The sequence below is a fragment of the Oryctolagus cuniculus genome, chromosome 9 (assembly GCF_964237555.1).
Source record: "Oryctolagus cuniculus chromosome 9, mOryCun1.1, whole genome shotgun sequence".
NCBI classification, from domain to species: Eukaryota; Metazoa; Chordata; class Mammalia; order Lagomorpha; family Leporidae; genus Oryctolagus; species Oryctolagus cuniculus.
This window is the reverse complement of record NC_091440.1, coordinates 118019254-118043997: the sequence shown is the minus strand read 5'-3', so window position 1 is coordinate 118043997 and position 24744 is coordinate 118019254. Positions and strand designations below refer to the sequence as shown.

General features: G+C 40.3%; 1 long non-coding RNA gene across 1 annotated transcript; it reads left to right on the top strand.

Moving 5' to 3' along the window:
- Positions 1–1107: 1107 nt before the first annotated feature.
- Positions 1108–9406, top strand: LOC127492144 (uncharacterized). Its single transcript, XR_007921256.2, has 3 exons — positions 1108–1252; positions 5224–5355; positions 8770–9406. It is a non-coding gene; the product is annotated as an uncharacterized lncRNA (long non-coding RNA).
- Positions 9407–24744: the final 15338 nt, after the last annotated feature.

Sequence of the window (24744 nt, the reverse complement as noted above, 5' to 3'; positions counted from 1 at the left end):
GGACACTGGAAGGGCGAAGGAAAATACATGAAAGACCAAAGGCGTAAAATCCTTTACACTTTCCACTCCCAGCTTAAAGCTCTCCTTATACAAATTGTTATGAGGGTCTACATGCACCATTGTAATCCAGCCTGCCAATTAACCAATATAAGTTGATATTTAAAATCTATCACCCATTTACACAAAGTTCTCAGTCTCCCATTCTTAACTCTGAATGAAGAGTGAGGGATGGAGAACTTTCTAAACTATTTCAAAGACAGAGAATAAACAGTAACAACAAGAAGCGAGAATTAGCATCAGACTTCCCATCAGCAACCCTTTCTTGCCAGAAGACAATGAAATGGCATCTTCAAAAGTCATATAAAATTCCATTTTTCGTGGAATAGTTTGAAAAATCATAAAACTATACAAAATGATGGGCAGATACCTCCAGGGTACCCATGGAGGGAACCCACAGAGCCAAACCCTCAGTTTGGGGACCACAGGCAAAATCAGCTTTAGCTTCTAACGGGAACCACCTGGAAGAACAGTTAAGGTGCATCCCTGAGCCTTCACCCCAAAGCCCCTCTGATTCAGCGCATCTGGGGTGGTGGAGCCACAGGGTTTGTGTGCCTCAGGGACTGCCTGGTGATGCTGATACGGCAGTTGGGGACCACATCTTGAGAATCACTGGGTTAGGCCCTGTTCAGACCTTTGTGAGTCACTTACCTATATCACTTGCCTGGCCCCTATTTAAATTTGTAAATCCAGCTTTAAATCTTCCTTGGTATCATTATTCTAATGAACTAGTGTTTCTAGTTTTGAAAAGCACATCTTTCATAACTAAGGGGAACCATGAAATATTTGTTCCTGTTTGAGCCTATGGGATAAAAGTAGCCTTTTTTAAAAAAAATCTTTTTTTTGGAATGCATTTTTATTGAGAAAAATGAGAAAGTTACTAAGAACAAAACTGTTCTGTCGAATTTATTTTATATATCCTGTGCTATGGTCTGAATATTTGTCCTCCAAGTGTATATACCGACAGACTAATCCCCAAAGTGCTGGTGTTAATAGGTGGAGACTTTGTGATGTGTTTCTATTATGAGGGCAAAGCCTTGGGACTGATCTCAGTGTTTTTATGAAACTAGCCCAGGGAAGCTAGTTTACCTTTTCACCATGTGAGGACAGAGCTAGAAGTTGGCATCTGAGGAATGAACCCTCCCAACGCTGAATCAGCGAGCACTTTGATCTTGGACTTCCAGCCTCCAGAACTGTGAGTTTATTGTCTGTGAGTCCCTCAGTAGCCCAAACAAAGGCGTCCTGATGGTTTTCACCTATGTAAAATGGTCTCCCAGGGGCTGCAGAAAAGTTGTGGAAGATGAGTACAATGGAAAAGCAATGCACGGATTTAGAAAACTTTTTTTTGCACAAACATAAACTCTTCCAATTCCACTTTTCCACACACTTTTTTGAGGGCCCCTTGTAGATCATTCTTTGTTTACAGGTGCCCCTGAATTCCTGGCCCTGTTGGACCTGTTACTAACAGCTGTGCTGTGGGTGAAAAAATGTTTTTCATTCTTCAGCTTGCTATTCCAGAACAATGAGGATGGAATACAAATTGTTAATGCTGGTGAGAACTGAACTGATGCCCTCAAAGGTCTAAGCTGAGTATTTGGTTAGATATTATGGTAACTATGATGTTAATCATTCTGATGAAGATCCTGGTGTTCTATTTCAATTCCTTGGGTTATGGACTTATTAGCAAATGTGCATTTTTATGACCATCAAAACAATACTAAGTATTTTGAAACTTATTTTGAATAAAAGAATGGGTTTCTTAGTTTGCCAGAGGCAAATCTCAGTGAACTTAAGTAATTCCAATAATGGTGGGAAACTCTAGTATTGCATAACAGAGTAAAAAATCTATAAAGAATCAGAGAAAAAAATAGGAAATAGCAGAAACAGCAACCAGACGATGGCACAAAGGAATAAAAACAAAGAGTGATTGCCATTTTGCTTTATGGAGCCCAAACATTAAGAACAGCCAAATTTCTTCCTGCTGGCAGGAAGGGAGTTGAGAGAGAAAACCTGCCAATTAACCTCCTTGCTGAACAGGCCACAGTCAGAAACATGGGAAGGAATCAGAAGTTCTGGGTCCAAAATGCATAAATAGGAATTCTAGTGTGCATAGGTGTCGCTCCCCCTCTTCGTGGAGGAACGACACAGGACCCTGCGCTGTTCTTTTTGTCTGCTCGGCCCTCCCCGGATTTGCTGCTGGTTCTTCCCGGGTTGGCTACCGACCCTTCCACCTCCGTGGAAGGGCGGTGCCCCCTGCCACTTTCCCCACTTCCGCGGGGGAGCGGCACACCGCTGGCTGGCTCTCTCGGGGGCTGCACAGGTTTTCCTTCAGATAGATGTTCCCTTTAGATGTTCCTGGTGCATGTTGTCTCTCTCCTCCTTTATAGTCCTTTTCCACCAATCCCAACTCTGCTACCCACAACGCCGAGTACGCTGCTCTCCTCCAATCAGGAGCAGGTCCTGCAGTTTATTGGTTGAACTGGAGGCAGCTGTGTAGAAGCTGTTTCTCCCTTCTCAGCGCCATATTGTGGGAGAGCAGATGCATAGAATAAGTCTTAATTCCAGTAACTTAGTCTAGTCCAAGTTGCTCCCAGTTGCTCCCCACACATAGGCATGATTTTTCAGTTTTATTGTTTCATTGTAGTGCTTAAAACTAGCAGTTTAAGGGCTGGCATTGTGGTGCAGTGGCTTAAGCTTCCTCCAGCATCCCAAAAGGGGGCCGGTTCAAATTCCAGCTGCTCCACTTCCAATCCAGCTCCCTGCTAATGACCTGGGAAAAGTAGTGGGGAAGAAAGCTCAAATGTCTGGGCCCCTGCCACCCACGTGGGAGACCCAGATGAATCTCCTGGCTTCAGCCTACCCCAGCCATGGCCATTGTAGCCATCTGGGGAATAAACCAGTAGATGCAAGATTTCTCCCTCCCTTTCCTCCTCTCTCCTTCAGTAACTCTGAATGTGAAATGAACAAATAAATCTTTTTAAAAAAAGGAAAAAAAAAACAAGCCAACAATTTATAAGTCTCATAGCATATGCTAAATAGTAATATTATTAGAGCACCCTTCCTTTCAAATTATTTCACATTCCATTATGAGTGTCTGTGTAGAGATATTACGTTTGGCTTCCAAAAGGCACTTCACAAAATGAAAATAATAATAATGAAGGTCGTTAGTATTTTGTTCATTTTCCCACATTACTGTGTTTGGAAAAGATAGAGTTCAAGTTTATTCAGCAAAATATTTGTGACTGATAGAGTCATTTTAAGATCTGGGTTGTGTGGAAGGATATACCTATATTAGGGATATTTTTCTTTTACTGATCCTGAATAATATGTGTGACTACTTCAAGAAGTACATGGAGAATGGTATATAAAAATAGGCTTATTCTGGTGCCAAAAACTGAAACCCAGGCATGTAAGGAGTCTTTAATTCCCCTTTCCATGAACTATTTTTTAAAAGAGATTTATTTATTTGATTTGAAAGGCAGCATTACAGAGAGGCAGAGGCAGAGAGAGAGAGGTCTTCCAACCCCTGGCTTACTCCCCAGAGGGCCACAACAGCCGGAGCTGGGCTGATCCGAAGCCCAAGCTTCTTCCATGTCTCCATGTGGGTGCAGGGGCTCAAAGACTTGGGCCATCTTCTACTGCTTTCCCAGGTCATAGCAGAGAGCTGGATTGGAAGTAGAGCAGCCAAGACTAGAACTGGCACCCATATGGGATGCTGGCACTGCAGGCAGCAGCTTTACCTGCTACGCCACAGCACTGGCCCCTTCCATGAACCTCTGAAGTAACTTCATACTTGAATAGGCCATAAAGCTCGTTGAAATCAGCTTGTGACTCATTTACGCACCCCTTTGAGAAATTTTGAGGAAGTTAATGGCTAATTTTTACTCATTGCTGAACATGGATTACAAACACCAAGCTTCCTTATTAGAGACATTAAAATCAGCAAACAGTACATATGCATACCAGTTGAGGTATCAGGAGACCTGAACTATGGACTTGATTCTATCACTCAACATTATGAAGCTTTAGTAAGTCACCTTTTCTCTAGAAACCTTAGTTTTCTCATAATAAAATGAGGATTAAAAAAAGATTTCTAAAGACCCCTCAACTGTAAAAATTATTGATGCTAAGAGGACAGAAACTATGTAAAGTTAACTGTGAAACAACATAAGCTGACATATCTGAAACTTGACAAATTTACCTGTAAAAATAATTAAGACTTGGTTTTCAGTTCTCAGACAGCAGAGCTACCTTAAGATAACAGCAAGTGACAAAAGGACTCAGCAAACTCTAGCTCTCAAAATACTGGTAGACCCAGATTGAGTTCCAGGTTCCTGACTTCTCCCTGGCCCAGACCTGGCTGGTGCAGGCATTTGGGGAAGGAACCAGTTGATGGAAGACCTCTCACCATCTTTCATGCAAAATAACAATAAAATTGCAGACATTTAACATAGAGAATAGGGCTGATATAATGGTAGAAAGAACCATGCAATGCTTGCCTGCTTTAGAAACCCATGACTATGCTTGTGGGTCCACACACAGGCAAGATGGCTGCTCTGAGCTCAGCTCTTGCTGAGAACCACAGGACCGGAGTGAGTGAGTCCCTGGCAGAGCAGCACAGGACTGGAGTGAGTGAGTCCCTGGCAGAACCACAGGACCGGAGTGAGTGAGTCCCTGGCAGAGCAGCACAGGACTGGAGTGAGTGGGTCCCTGGCAGAACCACAGGACCGGAGTGAGTGGGTCCCTGGCAGAACCACAGGACCGGAGTGAGTGGGTCCCTGGCAGAGTAGCACAGGTAGGTCCAAGGAGATTCCTACAATTTGCTTGTGCTTCAAAACCAGGCCTTTGAGGTACAATTTCAAACTACTTGTCACTGACATTTTGTGGGGTTTGAAATAAATTTAATGGGTTCAACCAAAAGTTGACAATTACACAGGACAGAGCTATTCACAGTGTACTAAACACAGTTCATGTGGAGGGATGGCACAGATAACAAGGATATTGCTTACAGAGAAATTTATCCAAAGCAATTTATAAAACACACACAATTACTGATGATCAAATGATGGTGGGCATGTCTGATTTAGTGACCAATAAATAAAAACTAGCACCATTAATTCATGATGGTCATTCTGACTCGCACAATTCCCTGATACTCTGTTCCAGCATTCAGGTAACACAAGAGCCAGTCAGAGACTCAAAGCACAGGAAACTGCCAAAAAGATGTTGCTTTTGCTTGAGGCTCCAAAGGACACAGATGCTCCAACAGAAGCAGTAGGCAGTCTACACGGCTTCCTGGTGAGTCATAGAGACGTCCAGCATCATTGCATCTGTGGGGTCATAAAGACCTGGTTGTGGAGAAGGTTGGCTGATGGAGTCCTGTTCTCAGCACTATGGAGAGCTGGCAGCTGTGCAGGCCACCTGGTTGGCGTCAAAGCAGGTCACAAAACAGGACAGACCTTGCTCTCAGACTCTAGAGGGTCTCACTGGAAAAGTATTCTTTACCCAGCTTTCTGCATCCTTGTCTTTTGGCCGAGTCTTGGATAAGTAGCATATAGACAGAATTTCAAAAATACATTCTAATACTTGTTGTCTTTGGAAAAGCAAATTAATATGTTCATATCTTTTGCATATTCCAATTATCCTGACCATCGTATTTTGTATTTTCTATTTATTTCTTAAATCTCATTTTTAGCTGTGTGTCAATACTGAGTGAAATCTGTGTAGTCCATCCAGCAAAGTACTGGAATCTGTGTTTTCTAGTAAGTGCCTCATAATTGAAATAGTCAATGTGATATAAAGTTATGATCTACTCTACTTAGTTGAGCACCCAAAGACTTTACTTCCATACATATTCCTGAGATCTTTCCAAGTATATATTAAGAGACATCTGCATTGTGTGTGTGTGAAAGGGCGTTCTCCGGGATTGTAAATCTGGACATGTTGGGATATAAATTCACTAAACACTAATAAAATGGGAACTGTCTTCTTTTTGGAAAACATCTATCTCAGGTAAGGAAATGAGAGTGTCCAGAAGGGACCTGGGTAGGCCGGCCACAGAAGGGTAACTGCGAAAGGGGTAGAGAAATAGCTGCTCTCTTAGGGAGGGAAGACTCAGAAGATGTTAACTTTCAGAGTTTTCTAGTTATTCTGATTTTCTTTTTTTTAAGATTTATTTATTTATTTGAAAGTTGGAGTTACACAAAGAGAGAAAGAAAAGCAGAGACAGACAGAGAGAGAGGTCTTTCATCCTCTGGTTCACTCCCCAATTGGCCACAACAGCTGGAGCTGTGCTGATCCAAAGCCAGGAGCCAGGAGCCAGGAGTCAGGAGCTTCTTCCAGGTCTCCCACATGGGTACAGGGGCCCCAGGACTTGAGCCATCTTCTACTGCTTTCCCAGGCCATAGTAGAGAGCTGGATCAGAAGTGGAGTAGCTGGGTCTTGAACTAGTGCCCATATTGGGTGCTGGCACTGCGGATGGCAGCTTTATCCTCTACACAAGTGCTAGCCCCCTGATTTTCTTAATATCTTCATTTAGATTTTCAGGACCCAATTATTCCAGAAACTTCTGAAGATAATTTCTAAAACTGATTTTGAGCATTTTTGGTCATATGGTGATAAGAGTTTGGAAATTCTTGCAGTAGGATCACAGACATTCTGCAATACATGTATCTTCTGTTTCTGGCACGACTGTCTCGTGGATGCCTGGAGTAAAATTCCCAGTGGAAAAAAGCAAAAGGGTTTGAATAACACATAAGAGATTCAGGTTAAATCCAACAGATCTGTTACAAATTCAACTATGTTAAACAGTAGGTACAAGTGAAAATGGAATTCATAAACAGGAAGGTAAAATTTAAGATTATAAAGAACAAACTACAGAGCTTCTAAGAGATGGAGCATATGAAAGAGATACTAGTTCTACAGGGATGTTATAAATTGTTCTGGTACATTCTGCAATGGAGTTTCAGAATAAGACTGGAGAGAATGGAAGGAGAGGCAGTACTCAACTGGGGCTGAGAATTTCCAGCAGTGAAGTAAAAACAGAACCTGTTTTTAAAGAACCCAATGAATCCCAAGGAGCATATAAACAATTTTTTAATTATAACATAAAATCAGGATACAATTTCCAAAAACAAAATGCCCCTAACCAAAACGTCTTAAAATCATCCAGAAAGAAACTGCAGATGTTCTTAAAAAATAAGAATTAGAACTAACCACTAATAACTCCAGAGCAATAAAAAAGTCAAAGACAAAGGAATAATGGCTTTCAATGAGGAGAGGAAGTTGCTATCACTTCAAAATGGTTTTCTCAGGGAAACATGTTTCGAGAGTGATATAAAGAGAACAGGATGCAAACAAAACCTGTGAAATCGAACACTACTGCACATTGCCGCAGTATCTTGTTAAGGATATATCTCAGGGGCTGGCGCCGCAGCTCAATAGGCTAATCCTCTACCTTGCGGCGCCAGCACACCGGGTTCTAGTCCGGTCGGGGCACCGGATTCTGTCCTGGTTGCCCCTCTTCCAGGCCAGCTCTCTGCTGTGGCCCGGAGGTGCAGTGGAGGATGGCCCAAGAATTTGGGCCCTGCACTCCATGGGAGACCAGGAGAAGCACCTGGCTCCTGCCATCGGATCAGCACAGTGGGCCGGCCGCTGCGCGCGGGCCGCGGCGGCTATTGGAGGGTGAACCAATGGCAAAGGAAGACCTTTCTCTCTGTCTCTCTCTCTCTCTCACTGTCCACTCTGCCTGTCAAAAATAATAAAAAAATCAATAAATAAAAAAAGGATATATTTCGGGAAGGTGGTAAGTGTTCACCAAGGAAGACAGAAGATGCAGAGACCAGTGAACAAAGACAAAGGAAACACGTGAATGAACCTGACCAAACACGGACTCCAGACAACAGAAACAACTCGTGGACCGAACAAACAAGATGAAACTAAAATACCGGATGGTGGAAATATGGCATAAACAAACCACGTAACTACTACAAATAACTTACTTTGAACAAAGGGAGATAGATGAAACTTTAAAGAAAACAGGACAAAGATGGACAGAATGGATTAAAATGTCCAGCTGTTTGATTTTACTCAGTCTGTCATCAAATGAAAAAGGCACTATTATTTGCCACAAAAAGCAGAAAAATAAAGTACTGCCTATGAAACTGTGGAATTAAGATTTACTGTTATGATTCTGTAAAGTTCTCTGTGACCCATGAAGTAGCACACCAGCTCTTTGCTTTGAATTTTTTTTCCACTGGGGCTGGTACTGTGTGGTAGGCTAATAAGCTTCTGCCTGCAGCACCAGCATCCCATATGGGCGCTGGTTTGTGTCCCTGATGCTTCTCTTCCAGTCCAGCTCTTGGCTATGGCCTGGGAAAGCACTGAAAGACGGCCCAAGTGCTTGGGCCCCTGCATCCATGTGGCAGACCCGGAAGAAGCTCCTGGCTTTACACTGGCTTAGCTCCTGCCATTGTGGCCATTTGGGGAGTGATCCAGGGGATGTCTCTTCCTGTCTCTATCTGTAACTTTCTCTCTCAAATAAGTAAATAAATAAAATCTATTTTAATTTTTGTGTATTGATCCTGGGTAATTTGGGATTCTTTCTACTTTCAGCTGCATTTATTGATGGGTGATATAAAATCATTATGCAAGTAGATGAGAAAGCACTCTAAGTTTCTCTTCTAAGGCCTTTTTTTTTTTTTTCGGTTTCAGGTGTTTTCTTAAGTGAGCCATACTGTCGCTGGTTTCTAAATTGCAAAACAACATAAATTCAACAATAATAACACAACCAGTTAGATTGTGACAAGCTTTTCCTTTCTCTAAGGGAAGAAAAAAGAAAAAGAAAACACACAATGGAGGGTTAAATAAATAATAAGTTAAAAAAGAGAAAAATGTAAAGAAAAAGCCAGTTAAAACAGGCTTGTGTTTACTTCGGGCAACTCTGTGCAAACAGGAAACGTGATTTTCAGCAGGATGACAGGTCCCGGCATGCCTCCTTCCCAAATAATACTGACAAGAAAGAAGAGACGTAAGACTGACTCAGCGGCGCCTGCTCAGAGGCACACTAAAAATCCGTTTCATTAGAGCACAGGGCTTCCTGCTCAGCACAAATATCCATGTATTTGTTCAAAAAGCCATAATAATGTTAATACAGACAACAGTTTAAAAACAATGTGAAACAGGCTCACTTTCGATTGATAAAAAACTCCAAGTGTCAGTAACATATAATTCTAAATCATTACGTGTTCAATAACATTTTCAAATACACAAAAAAGAAGTTGATAGATACACTGTTATATTAGACAATTAGCACATCTTCCTGAATAACTGGCAGATTGATTAGAAAAGAGAATAATAAGAAATGAGATGAAAATGTAAAGTTTTAACAAATGTGTGTGTATGTGTATATATATATGTATAATATATATAAAATTAACTGAAATGCAAAACTGTAAAATATGGAGCTTTTTTGAGAATACATGAAACATTTACAAAAACTGATGAGGTGCTGTATAATAAAGAAAGCAAAATCAATATCAAAGAATCAATATTTTATAGAGCATTTTCTGTTTTCAAAAAATAAGCTCAGAGGTTGGGCACAGGAACGCAGTGGGTTAAGCTGCCATTTGGGACGTCCATATCATATATCTGAGTGCCTTCAGTTGATTCCTGCCTCTGCTTCCCATCCAGCTTCCTGCACTGCACCTGGGAGGCAGTAGATGATGGCCCAAGTACTTGTGTTACTGACACCCATGCATGAGACCTGGATAGAGTTTTTGGCTCCTGGCTTTGGTCTGGGCCAGCCCCAGTTGTGTGGTCATTTGGAGAGTGAGCCAGCACATGGAAGATTTCTCTGCCTCTCTTTCTTTTTCTAGCACTCTTTCATATTAAAAAATAGTTAAAAACTAAAAAAGAACTTAATAAAAATGATAGATTTAAAGTTGAAAAGATGAACAATTTAAAATATACTATATCACACATAGTTCAAAAAATTAAAATGAAGGCTTCAAAACACTGACTATCCAAGAATAACAATCCTCCCAATTAAAGCTTGAGGAACAAAGCTAAAGTCACAGTACTGGGAAATGCATATTCTTTAACATTTATAGAAGAGAATAAATCTGATAGTTCATCAAATATCTAACTAAAGAGGCTTATTAATAAAAAGGATATTTCCAATGTAATCATAAGTATAAATAAAGATTAAAGCAGAAATTAAAAAGATGAGAAAAAATACAAAATAATTATTTGAAAAATTATTGCATATATAGTTTAGAAAAATTGAGCACTTAAAAAGATAAAGTATAATAATTCTGGTAATGAAAGGAAGATTTCATTCACATGAGTCAAATATAAAATGATATAAGACAAAAAGATATGGCAAATTTTAAACTTAAGCCGAAATAAGAAAAATATGACTATCTAGACAAATATGACCTATCAAGAGATCATTACTCCTATAGATATGATTTTACAGGTGAGTTCCAAAGTTAATATGTTTTATAATACAATTTTACAAAGAAGAGAAAAATGAAATCAATCCATAACTTAACTGATAATAGTATATGCACTGGCATCATGTAAGGGATAACATAATAGGAAATATTAAAAACCAGTCTGATTCCTCACCATATAACAAAAATCCTAAAGATATCAGCAAAACAATTCTAGTAATCAATAAACTTTTCCTTTAAAATTAGGAATAAACCATTGATGGACTCTCTGTTTATATTCTATGATATTATAGACCTTATCTAATTTAGTAAAATAAGAAAAATATGTATAAGAATTGGGAAAGAAAAATGTATTATTTGCAGATTATATGCATATTTAGCTTTATAAATAATTTTACTTTCAGTAGATTATTAGAATAAGAATATGGTAAGATTGCCTGATGCAAAGAAAATATAAAAATCAACTCTAATTTCTGTGTATCTTCCAATAAGTTACAACATTTAATGTAAATAAGTATATTATTTATAACAGGAATCATGAATATGCTTTCTAGAGATAAATATAAACAGGAATTTAAAGAATGCTATATTGAAAGAAATCATGTAAAGTGTGTTTAATTAGAAATATATACCAAGTTCATAGATAGGCAAATTCAATAAATTTTTTATTCTCTCTACATGGTTTTACAGATTCAATAAAATTCCAATCAAATTTCAAAATGATCTGTCTTAGAATTTGACAAAGTACATCTAGAACTTACATGCAAGAACAAAATATCTAGAAAAGCTAAAATATTCATAAGAAGGAAGTTGAGGAAGAAAGTGTCTTATTAAAAAATAAAACATTATGAAGAAAATTTTAAGACAATGCAGTAGTGGTATAGAAAAGTAAATCAGTGGAACCAAGTAGAGAGCAGGCTCAAAGGTAAACATATATATATATATATATATATATATATGTCTTTATGACATAACAGAGAGATAATTGTTACCCAGTTAGAAAGGAATGAATTATTATTGACCATATCTTGGGGATGGAGCACAAATCCAAACATGAAAGTCATTTATGTCATATAAGCACTTTACATATAGCTTGCAGGAAACATTTTACAATATTTTTAGTGAGCCTGAATTTTTTCAAAAGATTGATTTGAAAGAATAACATAGAGAAGGAGAAAAAGGATCTTCCATGCACTTGTTCACTTTTTTTTTTTTTAAAGATTTATTTATTTATTTGAAAGGCAGACTCAGAGAGAGAGAAGTCCTCCATCCACTGACTCACTCCCAGATGGCTGCAACTGCCAGATCTGGGCCAATCCAAAGCCAAGAGCTTTTTCCAGGTTTCCCATGTGGGTACAGGGGCCCAAGAACTTGGGTCATCCTCCACCGCCCTCCCAGGCCATAGCAGAGAGGTGGATCGCAAGTGGAGAAGCTGGGACCTGAACCAGCGCCCGTATGGGATTTCAGCATTGTAGGCAGATGTCTTATCCACTATGCCACAGTACAGGCCCCACTTGTTCACTTCTAAAATATGCCTCATAGCCAGCGCATGATAAGCCAAAGCCAAATCCAAGAGCCAGGAACTCCACCTGGGTCTCCCAAATGGGTGTCAGAAATCTAAGTACTTTGGACATTATCTGCTGTCTTCTCAGGCACATTAACCGCAATGCTGAGTCAAAGCAGAAGAGCCAGGACTCGTAGCAGCACACGTATACAGGATGTGGGCATTCCAAGCAGTGACTCAATCTGCTGCCCCATGACACTTGCCCCAAGACCTATTCTGAAAATATCACCTTCCGTAATGGCTGTAAATAATCTGACATAATTTTTCTTATTTTAACTCAAAAGATCTGTGAAAATTCAAGGGGAATGTATTTTACGAATAAAACTATGCATGGATTTCAAAAATTTATTGAACAAAAATCCTTTATCTTTTCATCCCATTTTCTATGACCTTTTTGAGTACCCTAGTATACTGATGTTTGTTAACTATATCGCAATACCATAAACTAAATAATATATATATATACTTAATATTCTTAATTTAAATGTGAGAAGAAAAGAGAGACAAAACATAGATACAGAGAACTCCTATCTGCTGTTTCAATCAATATTTGCAGGAGTTGGGGCTGACTCAGTCCACACTGGGAATCCAGAATTTAGTCCAGGACTCCCACATGGGAGACAGGGACCCAATTACTTGAGCCATCACTGCTGCTTCCCACGGTCTGTGGTACCAGGGAGCCAGAGTAGGAGCTGCAGCTGGGAATCAAATGTAGGATGTGGATATTTTAACCACTAGGCTAATTCTCCACCCTTCTACATCCGTTTATTCATTTTTATGTGTTTGAAGGAGAGAGAGGAAGAGGGAGGGAGGCAGGGAGGCAGGGAGGCTGGGAGGCTGGGAGGCTGGGAGGGAGGGTGCTGTCATCTGCTGGTTTTTACTCCCCAAATGCCCTCAGCAGCCAGGACTGGGTTAGGCTGAAGACAGGAGCCTCAGGTGAGTGAAAGGGACTCAAGTACTTGGTCCAGTAGCTGCTGCTTCCCAGGGTGCATCGAGAAACTAGAGCAAGAGCCATGTAGAACTTCATCCCAAGTACTCTGACATGATGTGCTGGCATTCCAGGCCGAGGCTTAGCATGCACCAAAGTGCCCTCCCACATCTTCAACTATCCTCCAAAGATCCAGACAATACTTAGAAATAGTACCAACTTCAAAAAGGCCCTGGCTTAAAATGGGAAATTAGAAAATAACAGCTACAGATACACGGTTACCAAAGTGAAGAGTATTAACCACAGTTGACAAATACAAATTTAATAGACATTGTGGCTCTCTGCCTTAATGGATTTTCTGTGACTCCCTGAATAGATCATCATCCTGCCACTGAAGCAGCCTTGTTCCCTGCAGGCCTATCTACTACAAGTAGAAATATACTGTTCTCCAGAAGCCAAAGGACAATTCACCGAGGTTAGACACAGAATGGAGCATTTCAAGTTTACTTGAAAGCACATACGGCTTCAGTTATCAGGTGAATGGAATGTTGTTTCTTTTTCTCTCTCCTCATATTGATCACAGGAAAACCAACTTGATGAGCAGATAATCACAAACACGTGATGTCTTTCTTAGCAGTAAGAATAAATAAAGATTTCTTCCTAATTCCAACATCCTCTATCCTGGGGCAGCAGCTGCACATGCCTATTCCAGATAATTTATATATAATGTGTATGATATATATAATTTTTATAAGGTGAACAAACTTCATATATGTCATATCCGTGCTCCCTCCTCCTTCCTTTCTTTTTTTTTTTTTTTTTTTTTTTTGACAGGCAGAGTGGACAGTGAGAGAGAGAGACAGAGAGAAAGGTCTTCCTTTGCCGTTGGTTCACCCTCCAATGGCTGGCATGGCTGGCGTGCTGCGGCCGGCGCACCGCGCTGATCCAATGGCAGGAGCCAGGTGCTTCTCCTGGTCTCCCATGGGATGCAGGGCCCAAGCACCTGGGCCATCTTCCACTGCACTCCCTGGCCACAGCAGAGAGCTGGCCTGGAAGAGGGGCAACCGGGACAGAATCCGGCGCCCCAACCGGGACTAGAACCCGGTGTGCCGGCGCCGCAAGGCGGAGGATTAGCCTAGTGAGCCACGGCGCCGGCCACTCTTATTTTTTCTTTTAATTTTCACAATGACATAGTTTCAACTTATTTTACTTGTTCTTTTTTCAGTTTATTTTATAATCAGAAGCTTAACCCTTCACTGTATAAAGAATTCAGCAATGAGGTCCCACAGCACTGGTTCAGAGGACCTGTCCCTTCCTTGAAGCAGGTGCAGATCCAATTAGCTGCAAACAATTCAAGATAAAGAGAGTAGCTTTTTAAAAAGGTTTATTTACGGCCAGTGCCATGGCTCACTAGGATAATCCTCTGCCTGCAGCACCAGCACCCTGGGTTCTAGTCTTGGTTGGGGCACCGGATTCTGTCCCAGTTGCCCCTCTTCCAGTCTAGCTCTCTGCTGTGGCCCAGGAGAGCAGTGCAGGATGACCCAGGTGCTTGGGTCCCAGCACCCACGTGGGAGACCAGGAGGAGGCACCTGGCTCCTGGCTTCGGATCAGTGCAGCGAGCTGGCCGTAGCAACCATTTGGGGGTGGGGGGACCAATGGAAGGAAGACCTTTCTCTCTGTCTCTAACTCTGCCTGTCAAAAAAAAAAGTTTACTTATTTATTTAAAAGGCAGAGTGATAGAGATAAATAGTGAAAGAGAGGCAGGGAGAGAGAGAGAGATCTCCCATCCGTTGGTTCACTCTCCTAAAAGGCCACAACCGTAAGGGCCAGGGTACACTAAAGCCAAGAACTAGGAACTCCACCCAGGTGTCCCCATAAGGCTAGCAGTAACCCACATTTCGGGTCATCTTTTGTTGCTTTCCAGGTGCATTAACAGAGAGCAGGACTAGAAATGGAGCAGCTGGGACATCCAATGGGATGCTGGCATCAAAGGTAGTGGCCTTACCAGCTGGGCCACAATGCTAACTCCAGGAACAGATCTTTGAAAAGGGTTAGAAGAAACAGGCTCTGTAAATGAGTGAAGCCTGTATGAAAGGATGAAATAAAAATATTTCCAGCCTGAAAAGCTACTATTTATCATTTTGAGGTACAGGGCCAACACGAAATTTAAATTTTCAACATTCTAAACAAACGATTAAAGTGTGGCTAAAGTTACTGTGGTAAGTATTTCCCCTGATTTCCTATTAAGAGCTGAAAAGCCCTTATCTCTTGACAATTTAGTGCAGATATTATCCTTGGTGGTGCTCTTTGCATGCAAATGTACATACACCTCTTTGTCTGGGGGTGACAATTAGCTGTCCTTTGTGCTGAATCAGCCCTGTCTTCTCCTTTGTGTTTTTAAAAATGGAGTAAGTTGCATTTGGCCATAAACACTGCATTATTAAGTTCTCAACCCAATATTTTTATCTATTGAATTAGGCAGTTATTCCTGAATGCGTTACATTGTTTCAAACCTCTATGTTTTCAATTCTTTATTTTTTTTTTTCCATGAAAAGTATGAGCAGACTGTAAAAAGTTCATGGAAAGCAAGATTACAACATGTTTTAGCAAAAAAATGAAAACCTATGCTCAGTTTGTTAATATGCATGTCCTATGATCTTTTGGAGACCCTGTTGCACATACTTCCTTCTTTTTCAAGATTACCTTCAACTTACTACATGCCAGAAATCTGCTCACAGCTTTCTGTACATTATGTCAGTCAATTTCATAGCAACACCTTGAGGAAAGTTCACCCTCCTTCAGATACATGGGGACACCAAAGCTTAGAGGGATTAGTTTGTAAGTCATGGTGCCATTGTTCCTTAAAGCCCCCTCTCTCTCTCACCTGGACTATGGCTGCATCAGTGGAAATGAAGAGCAAAATGCTTGAACATCAAAGATATTACTCTATTACAGTGTACAGAGTTCAGGGATTAATTGGATCTGGGGTGGGAAGCAGGTAGCAATCAAAGATAATTGGAGGCTCTTGACGTGTTTATTATTAGTTACAATAACTAGGGGCTCAGAAGATCCCTTGAAGTCAACCTGGATAGGAAAAATATTGAACTCACTTCAGATAATCTGAGATCTAGGTACCCATGGGACAACCAAGTAGTGCCCACTTAAACAAGATTGTACTGTGGTCTATAAAGAAAATAGAGGGGTAGATATTTGGCCTAGTGGTTAATATGCTCATGTCCCATACTGAAGTTCCTGGGTTCGAGTCCTAGCTCTGGCTGCTGGCTCCAGCTTCCTGTTATTGCAGATCCGGGGAGGCAGCAGCAATGCTCAAGTAATTGGGTTCCTGGAAGACACATGTTGACTTCCAGGCTCTTGGCTTCTCCCTTGCCCCATTCCAGTAGTTGTAGGCATTTGGGTAACAAAACAGCTGACAGGAACTCTATTTCTCCCTGCCTCTCAAACAGACAGATAAAAGAAAAAAATATATATGATGGGGGATGAAGGGGTAAGAGGAAAAAATTCAGGAAAAAACTCCTGTTGGCTCTAATAGTGCAACTACATACATGCATATTTAATAACAGAAAATTTAGCCACACTAAAAAAACTCACCTACTTATCTAATCAGAACACAAAAATGTTAACATTGTAACAAATATGATTCTTTGTACTTAGCTTCTTTAATGAACTGCTGTCAAGTTTTACAAAAGTCCAAAATAGACCAAATATAGAGAACTTAATTTGGAAAGCAAGTTCTATCTTGAGCTAAGGCTGGAAGAGAGAGAATTTGGTTACAAGAAGTTTCCCTTAATTTGAGTTGGTTTTACACTGTGAAGTTTCATTGGATTCAGAATTTTTTAAAGTGCTGCAACTTCTCTTGAAAATTAATGCTATAACTTGTACTCAAACAGTATTTGACACTTCATGTTCTGTGTGGGTGTGAACTGTTGAAATCTTTACTTAATATATACTAAACTGATCTTCTGTATATAAAGATAATTGAAAATGAATCTTGATGTGAATGGAATGGGAGAGGGAGCGGGAGTTGGGAGGGTTGCGGGCGGGAGGGAAGTTATGGGGGGGAAAAAGCCATTGTAATCCGTAAGCTGTACTTTGGAAATTTATATTTGCTAAATAAAAGTTTAAAAAAAAAGAAAGAAATTTGTCATTCTTTCACAGTAAAACAAAAAAAGAAAAGAAAATGATAAAAAAAAAACCTATCAAAGAGGAACTCAAGAGGGCCATTTCTTTCTCATTCTTTAGTGCCTATCTTACTAACTGTTATACAGGTTTTTTTTGTTAATGTTGCTTTTTTGTTTTGTTGTGTCTTTTTGTAGAATGGTTGCTGTTGGTGAAGAATTTCTAGAAAAGTTTCCATGAGGTTTTGGATAAAGACAATATTCCATTCTGTTTTATCTGATAACCAGAAATGGTATGCATGCAAGAGAGGGAGAGAGTGGGAGAGGAAGGGAGAGAGAGGAAGAGAGAGGGGTGGAGGGAGGGAGAGAAACATATAAAAGAATAAACTGTGACTTAATTTAAACTCTAGATAAACTTTCAGAAACTACAAGGCATTAGATATGGTTATTAAATAAAAATGTTAAAACTTCTTGACTTATGCCACTATGCCATATGTGCTAATCACTTTTAATTGTCCCCAGCTAGACATCAATTTTTTAAAAAGGATTTTAAAAAAAGAAAGATGGAAAATTCTTAAGCTGGCTAGGTAATAATCGACTTGCAAACTGTTCATTTATGTCACCAAAGGGAAAGGGGAGCACACATTAAGTACTGCATGCTAATATGCTTCCCTTAGCTTATCCCACATACTTTAACTCAAATTGCTCATATTTCTTCACAGAAATGTCACCAAATGTCTGTACAAACCAATTTTTATGAAGCTTGAGAAACACAGCCAGGAAAAGTCTCTCTTTGACGTACACTCACTAGACTACGTTCACAACTCAGGCTGTGAGTTAGTTCATCTCTTGCTATCATAATGAAATACCCAAGGGTGGGTAATTGACAAAGAACTGACACTTATCTGTCCTGATTCTGGAGGCACTGACTAACTGCTTTTGTGTCTAGTGAGGGCTCTCTGCACCCAGGATGGCGCTTTGATGCTGCACTTGCTGGCGGGAAGTAAAGCTGTTCCTCCCACGGTGGAAGGAACAGGATGGCGAAAGGCAGTCAAACTCCCTCCAGGGCACCCTTCTACAGTGGCATTAACCTGGGTGGAGTACCTCTCCAAAGTCCTTACTTCCCAACACTGCTGCACTGGAGATTAAGTTTCTGACACATGAATTTTGGGAAACACGTTCAGATTATAGCAGGTTGTAGAAAGGCATCTCATCATGTGCTTTTGAACATCTAGCTGTTGACTAGCATGAAAGATATCAGGTGGTTAGGCCCCTGGAATACCGAAGTAACCTAAAAATGCTGTTTTCTGTTGTCTATGGAGTATCTTGAACTTAACATAAATCTCTCACCTCTAAATGGTTAGTTTTATGCTCAACGTAACAACTGTGATTCATAATCTGACCATAAAATACATGGCCAGATTCTTAGACCAAAGCACATTCTGAGGCTCATTAGGACAGTGAGTTTTTCTTAGAGTAGGAGTGGAGTAAAGATGACATTTCATACATAAGGACAACAGAGACCAATACAGGGCAGTAGTTGATAATTGGCCCCACAGCTTATAAAGTAACAAGAGCCAGGACCACAGCCTCCCCAGATTCACAGCCTCTCAGTCAAGGAAGCTTATTCACAGTATACTTTCATCAGGTTTACAGAATTTGTGAGGGTAAGACTGGCCATTAGTTATCGATGACAACTGCTGAGGCTGCTTGGGTCCCCATTTGTTATTTCTAGAAAAACCAAGTGTTTCCACCAGAATTGAAAATTTTGGGGAAAAGTATAATTTACATGTCAACTTCCAATACAATATTCTTGGACAGAAAATGTGCCACAGTGCTGCTCTGTGGGAAGAGGTTCAACAGAGACCAGACACATTCTAAATGAAGAATTTTTAGTTACTTAGTAGACACATGGAAATGAGAATTGATTTTGCATTTAAATCTGTTATATAGTGAATATGGCTAGTGCTTGCTAATGAATGAGTCATTTTATGATGAAAATTCTGGTGTATTCTTCATCCTTATCACCAACAAAATAACACAGATGTAATTAAGTGTATGTGGTGGCATTTTTTTGCAACTCTTCTCTTTCCAACAGGATTGTAGACTCTGTGGGCACAGAGACTGTTATTGATTTATCATTATAACCCCAGTAACAGGCCGAATACCCTATGCATGGTGGATACTCATTAAAATTGTATTCAATGCACCTAAATCAAGAGTTGATCTGTGTTGTAACAGGAATAGGAATTTTAGATTATTGCCTGTTCTTTTTTTCTCCCATTGGTATAAATTCCTCACCAGCCTGTTTGCTCAAGCTTAACCCTAGAACAAGAGATAATTTTAAACAGTGCAATTCTTACTGGATAGGGAGGCAAGCCTAGCTACTGACTACTTAGGTAATACAATGAACTTCTCTGGGCCTCAGGTTTTCCATCCAAATAAGGGGTGTGGGACGTGCCACAGGTTCTCTCTTAGCGCTCTTCTGAGGATTCAATGAAACAATGCTGTATGTAAACTCTACTCTGTTATTTATAGAAAAGACCAATGACTCCCACAGGGACTCATGCTGGAGAGTTGCTCTTCTCCCATCTCATGTCACACAGATGTTACCGGAACACCTGCACCCGTCTCCAGTATGAAGAAGGACAATCAGTGTATTCCTTTAAGATAGCATTTTCTGGGGAATAGCATAGTTTGCTGGTTTGCCCTTAGGAGTTTCCAGAAGGAAACTTTCCATGCACGTGGTTGAATTACTGCCTTTCAATGGATATTATTTCTCGAGATGCTAGGTTTGTGGATGATGACAATGGAGCTGGGATGGTGGAGTTCAACTTTGCCACAATTCTTTGAGCATACATCATTTCCCGTAGGAAGTGCATTCTGTCTTAGTTTTACAAAGGCTGGGAAGGTATTTCTTTTCTTTCTTTCAGAACCTATGCTGCTTTTTTTTTTTTTTTGACAGGCAGAGTGGACAGTGAGAGAGAGAGAGAGACAGAGAGAAAGGTCTTCCTTTGCCATTGGTTCACCCTCCAATGGCTGCTGCGGCCAGTGAGCTGCGGCCGGCGCACCACGCTGATCCGATGGCAGGAGCCAGGTGCTTCTCCTGGTCTCCCATGGGGTGCAGGGCCCAAGCACTTGGGCCATCCTCCACTGCACTCCCGGGACACAGCAGAGAGCTGGCCTGGAAGAGGGGCAACTGGGACAGAATCCGGCGCCCCGAACGGGACTAGAACCCCGTGTGCCGGCACCGCAAGGCAGAGGATTAGCCTAGTGAGCCGCGGCACCGGCCAAACCTATGTTGCTTTGAGATATTTTGAGCACAGATACTACTTTTAAATGTTGCTAAAGGATCTCAAATTATATTTCTTTTATTGTAGAACTGCTTCCCCTTCAGCTGTAAATCAATTACCTCTGATAAAAATATACTGTTGAAGTCGTTAACATTCAATAAGTAAGTTCTTTGCAGTTCTTTGATATAAAGAAACAACAACAAAATACCCTTTTATATGAATGTCTGCAGGTGGGTGCTTTGATAGCGTCTCTGTTTCTACAGGGTAAATGATTAGTTTTCCGGAGAGTAAATAAAGCAAAGGATGCATCTAAAAATTGAATGTTTTTTCTCTGCTTGAAATTTAGTGAGGTAAGTAGATGTTTTGTTATTTTAGCCTACAGCAGAAACCTGAAGACTGACCATGTGAGCAAAGGTTTCAGGGTCTTACTATATGGGATTTCTGTAGGAGACTCAGCTCATTTTATTTGAAAACACAATTGAAATACATCTCAAAGCTAACTCATATTTTGTAAGCCTACTTTGGCACCATACTCTTGGAAGTGATTATGATCAGTATTCACAGGAGATATTTTTGGATGACTATCTACATAGGACATTCTGTGGAAAAAAAATCATACAAGGCAGAGTTTGCTCAAGAATCTTCTAACCCTGTTGATAGTCATTATACATGTGGCCAAAGTTAGCCAACAACACAAATCAGATAGTTATTTCAGAGAAAATACCAGACTTTACATCAGAAAGGTCCCAGTCTACTAGTTTTAAGAACTGAGGTACATTGCTTATTCTTATTTGATTGCTATTTCTATTAACTGTAAAAGAGTGATACTGATTTTCTTTCATTCAAACCTATGTTTCTGGTTGTGAAAGTATTTCGTAAATTTTAACATTTGTTAAAATGCTGGGTTTTACCTAAAGATAACATGCTGGTACCACAAACACAATTCGCACAATGAACACTATTACAGTTCAGAGGAAGAAGCAAACAGCTTGTACTGTTAAGACATGTTTTCAGTGAAGTACATTTGAGGTTAAAAATTTTATTAAATTTTTAAATCATTTATTTATTTATTGAATTTATTTATTTATTAAATTATTTTAGGCAAGTTATAGAAGAGCACTGCTTGGATTATGCTTATGAACAAAGTCTTTTCCTCACTAAGTGAATGCTGTACTTTTACTTTTCTTCATATATTTGCACTAACTGAAACCAGGTCTAGGCTCGAAAACACAGTTTTAAATTCAGCATCATGCAAAATTTATTTTCCTCTCTAGAGATATCTTTGCTAATTTCAGCAGGGAAAGTGGTGCAGCCATGAGATCAGTAAAGTTGGATGGAGTGTGACCAGCAACTAATTGAATCTGAGCCCAGAACAGGCAACAGATATCACCACTTAGAGTCACAATCTTCAGTGCATGAATGCCTCTGAATGGGTCACCTCAGTTTCCCTTCTGGGAAAGTTCTGCTTATATCATCTTCTGATTAATAAATTCTTGGTTGAAACATCCTAACTGAATTTAAAATGGCTAAACTGACAGATATAAAAAGGTATTTTCTGATTTTCATTTCTCTATATAACTGTCAGTCCTTTAAACTTTTATCATTTATGTTTTTACTTTCTACTGAGACGTGTTCTGTGCAATTATCACCATTTCTCAAATAGCAATGTCCTTTTATTCCAGTATTGCTTATCATATAAATTTATTATGTTATAAAATGTAAATTAAGGGTGCTGGCATTGTGGCACAGCAGGTAAAGGTGTTATTTGCAACACCAGCATCCCATATTGGAATGCCAGTTCAAGTCTGAGGTGCTCTGCTTCTGATCCAGCTCTCTGCTATTGCACCTGGTCAGGTTCTTGGTCAGGGCTGGCTCTCTAGGTTTCAAATGGCTGTGTGCAGCCCACATTGTCACCTGGTGGTGAGGGAGAGTGCTGGGCTCTTCATATTCTTACTGGGGCCCTGATCCCATCACGAAGTTCTAGCCTCAAGACTTCATCCAAAGGTAATTGCCTCCTAAAGGCCCCACATCCTAAACCCCATCAGCTTAGGGATTAGGTTTCAACATAGGCATTTGAGGTGATACATACATTGTATAAAAAGCTTAGAAGCTAGACAAGGCATCTAATGAATTTGTAGCTCCAGAAGTTGGAGAAGAGAAGGTTAGTGCCATGGTTGATTGCTGTTGTGTGCACATGGCAAGATGGGAAACAGATAGAAGTTTAGAAAACAGCAGACAAATCTCATAAAGAAATGAATGTAAGTAGAGGAGAGCAGAATTTTTGAGAATTATATAGATGGAAGAGACAGTATCTCAAGCCTAGCCAAAAAAGAACAAAATTAATAAATGCTCTAAGGTGAATGTGTAGTTAAAAATTTGGCCATAAGAATTAGGAAAAAAAAGTATACTTGGTTCATATAATGAAAACCTGGAATAGATTAAGGTGATGCCTGACACCTTCTTAAGAATGGACAGAATGACTAAGTTAGTAGAGACTGAGACTAAGTTCTGCCCTCCCACTAAATTCTGATGTTTCCAAAGGACTCATAGCAAGCTGAGAGAGAGAAGCAGAAGAATAAACACTTCTTAGATTTGTTTTATATATAAATATTTACTTATTTAAATTTATGTATAGATACACACATATATGTGTATAAATATAGCACATCTTTTAAAAAAGATTTATTTATTTAAAAGGCAAAATGACATAAACAGAGAGAGCTTCTCTCTGCTGGTTAATTCTCCAAATTCCTGCAATAACCAGGGATGAGCAGACCAAGGCCAGGAGTCACAAACTCCATGCAGGTCTCTCACATTGGTAGCAGATTGCAGGCATCTGGGCCATTACTGCCTCTCAGGTGCATTAGCAGGAAGCTGGATCAGAAGTGGAGATTGGACTTGATTCTAAGCACATGGATATAGGATGCATGCTTCCTAAATTTCAGCTTAATCCTCTGCTCCTTAACTCCTACCCCAGAAGAGTATATCTTGAAAAGAACTGTGGCTACAAGTACATGAAGCTAACCAGACTTTAATAGATAAGAAGACAATAAATTTTTTTTAAACTTTTATTTACTGAATATAAATTTCCAAAGTACAGCTTATGGATTACAATGGCTTCCCACCCATAACATCCCTCCCACCCACAACCCTCCCCTTTACCACTCCCTCTCCCCCTCCATTCACATCAAGATTCATTTTCGTTTCTCTTTATATACAGAAGATCAGTTTAGCATACATTAAATAAAGATTTCAACAGTTTGCTCCCACACAGAAACATAAAGTAGGGCCGGCGCTGCGGCTCACTAGGCTAATCCTCTGCCTAGCGGCGCCGGCATACCGGGTTCTAGTCCCGGTCGGGGCGCCGGATTCTGTCCCGGTTGCCCCTCTTCCAGGCCAGCCCTCTGCTGTGGCCAGGGAGTGCAGTGGAGGATGGCCCAGGTGCTTGGGCCCTGCACCCCATGGGAGACCAGGAAAAGCACCTGGCTCCTGGCTCCTGCCATCGGATCAGCGCGGTGCGCCGGCCGCAGCGCGCCGGCCGCGGCGGCCATTGGAGGGTGAACCAACGGCAAAGGAAGACCTTTCTCTCTGTCTCTCTCTCTCACTGTCCACTCTACCTGTCAAAAAAAAAAAAAAAAGAAAAAAAAAAAGAAAAAAAAAAGAAACATAAAGTGAAAAATACTGTTTGAGTACTAGTTATAGCATTAAATCTCAATGTACAGCACACTAAGGAAAGAAATCCTACATGAGGAGTAAGTGCACAGTGACTCCTGTTGTTGACTTAGCAAATTGACACTCTTGTTTATGGCCTCAGTAATCACCCTAGGCTCTTGTCATGAGCTGCCAAGGCTATGGAAGCCCCCTGAGTTCACTGACTCTGATCATATTTAGACAAGGCCATGGTCAAAGTGGAAGTTCTCTCCTCCCTTCAGAGAAAGGTACCTCCTTCTTTGATGACCCGTTCTTTCCACTGGGATCTCATTCGCGGAGATCTTTCATTTAGTGTTTGTTTTTTTTTTTTTTTTTTTTTTTTTTTTTTTTTTTTGCCAGAGTGTCTTGGCTTTCCATGCCTGAAATACTCTCATGGGCTTTTCAGCCAGATCTGCATGCCTTAAGGGCTGATTCTGAGGCCAGAGTGCTGTTTAGGACATCTGCCATTCTATGGGTCTGCTGTGTATCTCACTTCCCATGTTGGATCATTCTCTCCCTTTTTGATTCTATCAGCTAGTATTTGCAGACACTATTCTTGTTTATGTGATCCCTTTGGTTCTTAGTCCTATCATTATGATCAATTGTGAACAGAAATTGATCA